Below are 7,928 nucleotides of genomic sequence, written 5' to 3'. Positions count from 1 at the left end.
CGCCGCCGTCACCCCTGCTTGTCTGCGACGGGAAAATCTTCGTTTTACACAGTCGAGAAGTCATTGTGCTAAGGCCCCACATGCCGAGGCGTTGAATAGAATGTAGATGCTAGTTTACGGAAGCAAGTATCGATAATACATTTGTATCTCCATACTTATATTTCTTCTCTTATAAAAAACCGAGTTGGTGATGATGGTACGTGTGCCATCTTGCAGTATAGACCGTCCGATCTATATCTGACGGATGGAAATTAAACTAAAAGATACCCGCACCCCTCTCCACATTTGCAGACAAGGCCTTCCCTCGTTCATCCTTATCTCCAACAAACCTCATTGTTGAGCAATTAAGAAAGGAAGCCTCTGGAACAAACTGGCCTGGTGGCCGCTGCCGGCGTCGTCAATCCCCATGCCTCCGCTCAGTTCGACCACCAACCACCACCACACCCCACTCCTCTTCACCTTATCTCATATTTCTCGAGATATCATTAGTTTTTACACATGGGATTACTCCCGCAAGGGTCAATCACAACAAGTGTTTTATAAAAAAAATGCATCTTCATTTTCCATGCAATGCACGAATCTTGCTAGTACTCTTACACAAGACTAAGTTGGTGATGCTGGTGTGTCTGCCATCCGTCGTTTCCGATCATTAGATCTACATCTAACGATTATGAGATAAGTTGTTGCCTTTTCTCACCAACATCCCACTTGTCTACCAATTTGCAGAAAAACCCATAATTAGTATCTTAAAACCAACCACATCCCTCCCTGACCTCACCAAAACAGCCCAAGGAATATATTCTAATTGAAACATAATATATCTCTAGTGACATATGTATATCAAAATTAGAGTGTCTTGTACCAAGTTTGTGAATAAGTATTATTCTAATTATGATTCGTTGCAACGGACATGAACATTGCTAGTATTTCCAACCATGCATTTCTTTTCCTAGTATTCCATAGTTTCGAGTTTTCCATCAAGATATTAGTCACTCATGGTTGATATTTACTTTCAATCATGTACACATATGCACTATGTAAAAACTACCACTTATTAGCTTCCAAAGCATAACTTTCACTCCAACTTACAATATGTAGAGTATTTAACAAAAAACTACCACTTTCAACCAGCCCTAGGAGGAATCTATTGTACAAAAAATAGCAAAAACATACCAAAAATTTCTTAATCCACGCCAAAAACCACCTAGTACTCCTACCGATTAGGTTTGTTTAAATCCATTTATGACAGGGTTGGCCCACATGTCCGTGCTAACGAGGCAGCTTAAACCAACACATTTTGTTTTACCGTTGACACGAGGGACCCACATCTGACCTTCTATCCTGTTATTCCCCCTCAAATCATTATTTTTCCTGAACATTACTTCAAACAGTACTGATGCGTGTTCGTCGGTGGCGCCGGTGATGAGCGAGTTGGCCGCCGCTCCGCCGGACGGGCCGGACGCCGCGCTGGCCTCCGCTCGGGTTGGCAGGCTGGCCCGAGCGTGACTCACGAGTGAGAAAGCCGCCGCGCTGGCCTTCGCTCGAGCCATATGGCTGGCTTTGAGCGGCGCACGCGAGCAAGCCGTCGCGCTGCCTTGCCAATCCAGCTAGCAAACCTTGCAGACAAGCAGCTGGACGGAGCTATCTTGGCTAGCTAGAGGCCGCAAACGCCGGACGGAGCTGGCATCCGGGCTGCCGCAACATGGGCTCCGCACCACCGGCGGTTTTGACCTCTCCTTCTGCTGGCGGCGGTAGCTGCGTCCCATGGCCGAGGATGACTAGGTGGACGGGCCGGAGGTAGGAGGTCACTCGAGGATTTTTGTTGGTAAGAGCATGTACAATGGTTGATAAAGTAGTCTTATCTTAGGTCTGCCACATATGCAAGTGGTAGTAGTTTCTTGACATTTTAGTGGTTTCTTGCATTATTAGAGCAAGTGCAATAGAGCTGAGTCAGCGGGCTATAAGAAATAATCTACTACTACATGTTGGCTATAAGATGGGCTGTAGATGACATGGCACTGGCTTATAGCCAGCAGGTGGCTATACTATTAATCATGCTCTTAGGGGTTTCTTGTAAGGAACAATGTACGTACTACTAGCGATAAAAGGCGATTCTAGGTTGCGTTGTACTCCAACGTGTACTACTAGTGGTCGCAGGAGTGTATACCTTGTTTTGTGGGTTCGATCCCGGCCGAACGCACGGCGGCCCTTAAAAAAATAGTACTACTACACTTCGCTGCGAGCGAATATTTTACATGGGTAGTTTGAGTTTTGAAGTCAAATGGACGTGCGGCCCCAAAATCTGGGTGCACTGGACAGCCTAGCCACGTGAACAGGTTTTCCTTCCCAGCATCCCGTGGCTCGCGTACTCGCCCTAGCTGCACCTTGCTTGCAGCTTCCAGCTAGTAGCATATTTAAACTAGCGCCTCCCAATTAAGCCCGAGGAGCCGAAAAAGCCTGGCAGGGCATTGGGAACTGTGCAATATGGCTCTGTACGTAAAGTGCTCTACTACTACTCTGTAGCTTGTGGCGTTGCATGCATGGACTTCACTCCATTATCGGCTCTACTATAAAAGAAATTCCTCTTGCCGTGTTTTTTTTGAAACGGAGGCAAAAGATTTGCTTCATCTCATTCATAAAGAAGGAACTACTAACAAAGTTCGACGAGATCCATTACACCTCCACAAATGGAAGCGAAAAGCCTAGTCTTGCTGTATCAAATAACTCAAATGTTCTGCCCCCATAGTAACCATCGCTGATAAACAGGCTCCTAGTGTGTGCGTGAGAGGAGCGGCTGAGTAGGCCAGCTAAGTGAGATGAGTGGCTGAATAGAGCACCGAGAGTACCCACTAGGCCACTACGCAGGTGTACTTCCCCTGCATTGATAGTACAGCGATGGTTCTAGAGAACAGTAGTACCCTCCAATTCCAACTGTAGCTCCTTGGCCCTGAGATTCAAGAGTTCAAAAATGGCGCAGTATACTAGACTAGACTAGAAGTACAGTACATCGCACTACTAGTTGAGAAAAGTAGTACTAGTACTGCTACAGTACGAGTACGTACTCCTCCGTCACATAATGTAAGACGTTTTTTGACACTAGTTGGCGCGTACAAAAAATGGCAAAAACATACCCAAAATGTCTTAATCCACGCCAAAAACTACTACCTAGTGCCAAAAATTTCTTACTAGTGCTATTATTTACAGTATAATGCAATCCCATAACGTTCCATAATCCCTTTCTTTCAAAAAAATCTCTTCTGGAGAGAAGATTGCTATCTCCACGCGGGTTTCTCATAGGCCAGCGCCACCGCATGCAGTCATGTGAGAGAGAGGGAGACATCCATGCAGCATGCAGAGAGAGTAGAACGCGGGCGGACAACCAATGGGCTGCATGGGGCATTTGTAGCTGCTAACTCCTTCCATCCATGTGCCAGGGGTATTTTCGTCCAGAAAGCATGTAGCGAGCCCCTGCCTTGGTATCCAGGTCTGCTCTTATGCTTAGAGTAAAAAGAATCGGAGGGAGTACTAGTAGTAAATAATAGCCTGACCGCTTCGCTGAGGAACGATCTACAGTTGGAAGGGAAGAGGCCCTGCAGTTACTACGCTCTTATCTCCTCCTCACCAGTTCCCCTCCCCCCGAAGAGAAGGCAGTTCGTCGCTTCTCCCATGGATTCGCCAGGCGGTTCTCCTCCTCGTCGGGGCTGGGAGACCTTGGATGACGATCCTGTGGGAGAAATCGCACGCCACTCCGACGTCCTCACCGCCGCAAGACTCGGTGCTTCCTACACCAACTTTTTCAAGACGCTGCTTAAACATGCCATGCTTGTTGGTCTTCCATGCATCCTCGAGGAGAAGGTTCTTCTATGTGACAATCCTTCAAATAGTCCACCGCTCCGTGGCCATGGTTGCACGTTGACTCCGCTAGAGTTGCCGACGTTGAGAGGTAGTCGGATTTTGTCCGATGAGCAGGTCAGTAATGGAGTTTGATCGTACTTAGTTATTCCATTTCCATCCCGTAATTTCTTCGCTGCCCACCGTCTTATATATAGGTCAGGGTTGGTGCCAACGAAGATTGGCTTGCATACCTCCGGCCGGATACCACCATCATTTTGCACAACATCCACAGCAGTGCAGCCATTCCGGTAGACCCCTTCTCCACCATTGGGATCGGCCTTCCGGACTGGCTGGGCAAGAATACGTATGATGATGCCTACATGAGATTGAAGAAGATGGCGATTGCGGACCTGCCGACAAAGCGACGCGGCTACGACGATTACTATCTCATTGCGGTGTTCGACATAAGGATTGCCATCAATGTAGGAGGCAGTAACGGCAGAGGCTGGCGCAGGTTGGTGGCGGCAGATTTTTACCCCTACACGTTCGAAGACGCCGTGCGCCATCTAGGCCGCATCTTCATGGTGACAAGCCAGGGGACTTGTTTCATCTGGTTGACATCCTACGGTACGGGAGATTACAAACGGAATGCACAAACCATCATTTGCATCCCTAACGGTACTCCTTTATTTTGCAGGGACCATTCATCCCCCGATCAAAATAAGATCGCTGATCCTGGATGTGCATTTGCATCCGCGATTCGGTCTAACCTGGAACCTTGTAGCTGATTTTGGCATATTGGGATCAACTATCTTAGCAGTCGTTACCCATGGTACCACTGATATGCAACATGGTCACATAATCTACCAAGATCGGACCGTCACCATCTACCCAGGTATTCCATTTTTTAACCCTCTCGCCTTCTCTTTCATTGTTGTACTAGTAGTATACTTTGTAGTACTAGTGGGAGTACTTTTTACCATGGAGCATGCGTATAGCGAGCTAGGCCCTTGAAGACTTGAACCCACTAGCTGCCACCATTTTTGTTTTTCCATGTCTTACTATCTCATCCATGTAGCCAAGAGTGGCTATATATAATACGCCGGTTATTTTACTTCCTCTATACCGAAGTAGTATTATTTGCTGCACAGTATTACTGACCGCCACATTTGAGCACAACATTATTATGCATGGACCTTGACTATATACGTCACCATGTGTCTAGATCTGGGATGCCGCATGTACCAGATGAACGGCGCCGAGTTCGACCCCCGTGATGCTACATGGGTGCCGAGGAACACTCTTGGAGAGTACTCGCTTTTCATCGGGGACAGCTACCCCATTATGAAGCGGATGCCACCTTCCGTGCATGACACGGAAGGCCTGCCATTCATGAAGCATGGTTGTGTCTTCAGTGCGCACCGCCGGATGAACGACATGCTGGGACACGCTATCCCTGATTTATGCCGCTTCAGCTTGGATGAGTCTCCATCGTGTGGAACCGGAGTAGAAAGCTATGACAATGATTCCCATTGCCCACCGCTATGGATCGTGCCATCCATGAAGAACACCCGGGACTGGAACCTGGAGGAGGACATGTAGCCCATCTATAACGTGTAAATGGAGTACGGTAATTGTGAACGGTAGCGCTGTGAATATATGTAGACTAGTCGTGCACAAATTTAACACATGATTTGGAGATGAACTTGTGTGGCATACTGGCATTTGTCCTTTAGAATTTATTACTAGTAAATGTGTTATGTGTATGTGCAACTTGTGTGGTTGTTGCACGGGCTCTAACACGCTCTTTGAGAAAAAAAGGTGGCACAACTTTGGATATACGTGACGTGGCGGCATCATACAGTAGCACCGTTCCCTATAGTTGTACTAGTACACTCCTACTAGGATGAAAACTCCTATAAAACCTTGCGCTTGGCTCTTTGCCTCTTCAAGAGGTTCAACAGTTTGTACTCGTGTGAACCTTGCACTTCGCTCTGCGCCTCTTCGGAAGGTCCAACAATGATGGTACTACAGTACAATATGCTTCTGGCAATCTGACACCGATTGAACTGATGCACGTCCACCACGAGGGCGAGGGCGAGGGAGAGGGAGAGGGCGCTGTAGTCAAAACCCTCTCCTCGTCCTGCGAACCACCGCGCGCGTGGGCGAGGGAGAGGCATAGTAAGCAAGCTTCTCCTCGTTTGGCGTGTTGACGGGACACATCAAAGCAGTACTAGTACTAGTAGTAGTAGTCCATACTACGTCCTTTCCGGTTAGTATGGCTTAATTTGAAACGAGAAAAATACACAGGCGGTCAACGTATGGAATAGTATGCTCTTTACGGTCACTATATATAGTTTTGCGGCGGTTATGCGATCACTAGCTCATCGTAGAGCACTGTATTGCACCCTACTGACCGGCCACATAGTCGATGTGGCACTTTTTTGATTGGTTAAATTATCACCTGGTTTCTGGGTCCCACCTGTCAGTTGGCAGAGCAAAGAAATCAGTTAAACAAAACTTTACGTAGGCGTGACATGAGTCCAACCCTTGCGCGCGAACCGCCCTGGCTGTGTATGTGAGTGCATGCACGTGTCCTCCCTCGGTCTTCCAACAAAGAGTGTACTACATGAGGTACATCTACACATCCAATGTGTTTAGCCTTTAATCTAAATCTATATTGATTGACTAATGCACCAACTTGTGCTGTAGGTATAGGCTACATGTCTATCCTTAATTACAGCATGCAACGGCCTTCATTTAATCTTCTTATCTCAATGGTCGCAAGCACACATAAGTCTGGTACTTTTGGGCTTTAATTATGCCCTGGTCAATGTGTAAATCTCTAAATGTACAGTCTTTCACGGACGTAGGGAGTAGGTTGAGCACTTGAGCGTGAGCGTGTGTGTTGCGTCGTGTGCTGTGTGCCACATGGGTGCGTGAGTGTTGCGTGTGTCCATGTGTACGTGTGAGTGTTGCATGTTGCATGCATGCATGCATGGGGCTTACTCCCTCCCATTGACATGTTCATATTTCAAGGTTCCTCTGTTCCCTCCATATGGTGATACTCCCTCTGTTCCCAAATAGTACGGAGTAAAAGCCTCCCTCTGTTCCCAAATACGGAGTATTTGTCTTTCTACATATTTCAATAAGTGACTAGGTACGGAGCAAAATGAGTGAAGTGAGCATAGAGGCATAGGGATACTGTAGAAAGGAAGTCCTCGCGATCCATTTATTCCCCATCTCGGTCAGAGAGAACTATTCAACTAGTCTCTTCTTCTTCCTCCTCTCTTCCCCATCATCAGCCGCACACCATTTACCCCGCGCACTGCTCGCCCGCCCGCGCCATCTTCCTTGGTTACTCGCGCGTACCATATCCCCCCACTCACTGCTCGGTCACATGAGGAGAAAATTCTTCGCTCGCCCGCCCGAATCCACTTCCCCACTGGCTCGTAGGCACCGAAAACACCAATGGCAGGACCGACTGACACGCAGAGCCGCGATTGGAATTCCCTCCCCAATGTTCTCTTGGAGCAGATCTGTAGTCGTATGGACCTACTCAGCACCGTCCGTCTGGCCGCATGCTCGGTGTCTTTGTACCTTCTACTCGTCTGCAACCGGCCGGCTCTTTTCAAGACACCCTGCTTGATGATGCCCGATCCTCGCAGGTGGCCCAGACACCGACTTGACGATCCTACGGAGGTTGCCGTAGTGCCCCTCGACATGCTACCACTACCTGTCCACCTGTCCTTCATGCACGGCCACTACTGGGCGGGCATGAAGGCCAACTGGATCGTCCTCATCCACCACACCGGTAGTCCGTGGCGTCTCGTGGATATCTACACCCAGCGAGAGATCACCCTTCCGTCGTTGGATACCGCCGCCATCGAGCCTCGCGGCCCGCCAGAAACTCCTGCATACTACGCACGAGATGCGTCAAGCTTTTGGCTCGACCTCTATTTGCAGAAAGTTGTAATCTGCGAAGTGCCCACACCATCAGAAGACTACATGGATTACAAGCTCATTGCCTTGTTCAACAAGGGATTAGTCTATCTGGAATCCGGTCGCCATACATGGTTATGGCTCATCATCAA

The sequence above is a fragment of the Triticum urartu genome, chromosome 7A (assembly GCF_056163025.1).
Source record: "Triticum urartu cultivar PI428250 chromosome 7A, HENAU_Tu73, whole genome shotgun sequence".
Classification (NCBI taxonomy): Eukaryota; Viridiplantae; Streptophyta; class Magnoliopsida; order Poales; family Poaceae; genus Triticum; species Triticum urartu.
The sequence above is the reverse complement of the archived record's forward strand: the minus strand, read 5'-3'. Positions refer to the sequence as shown.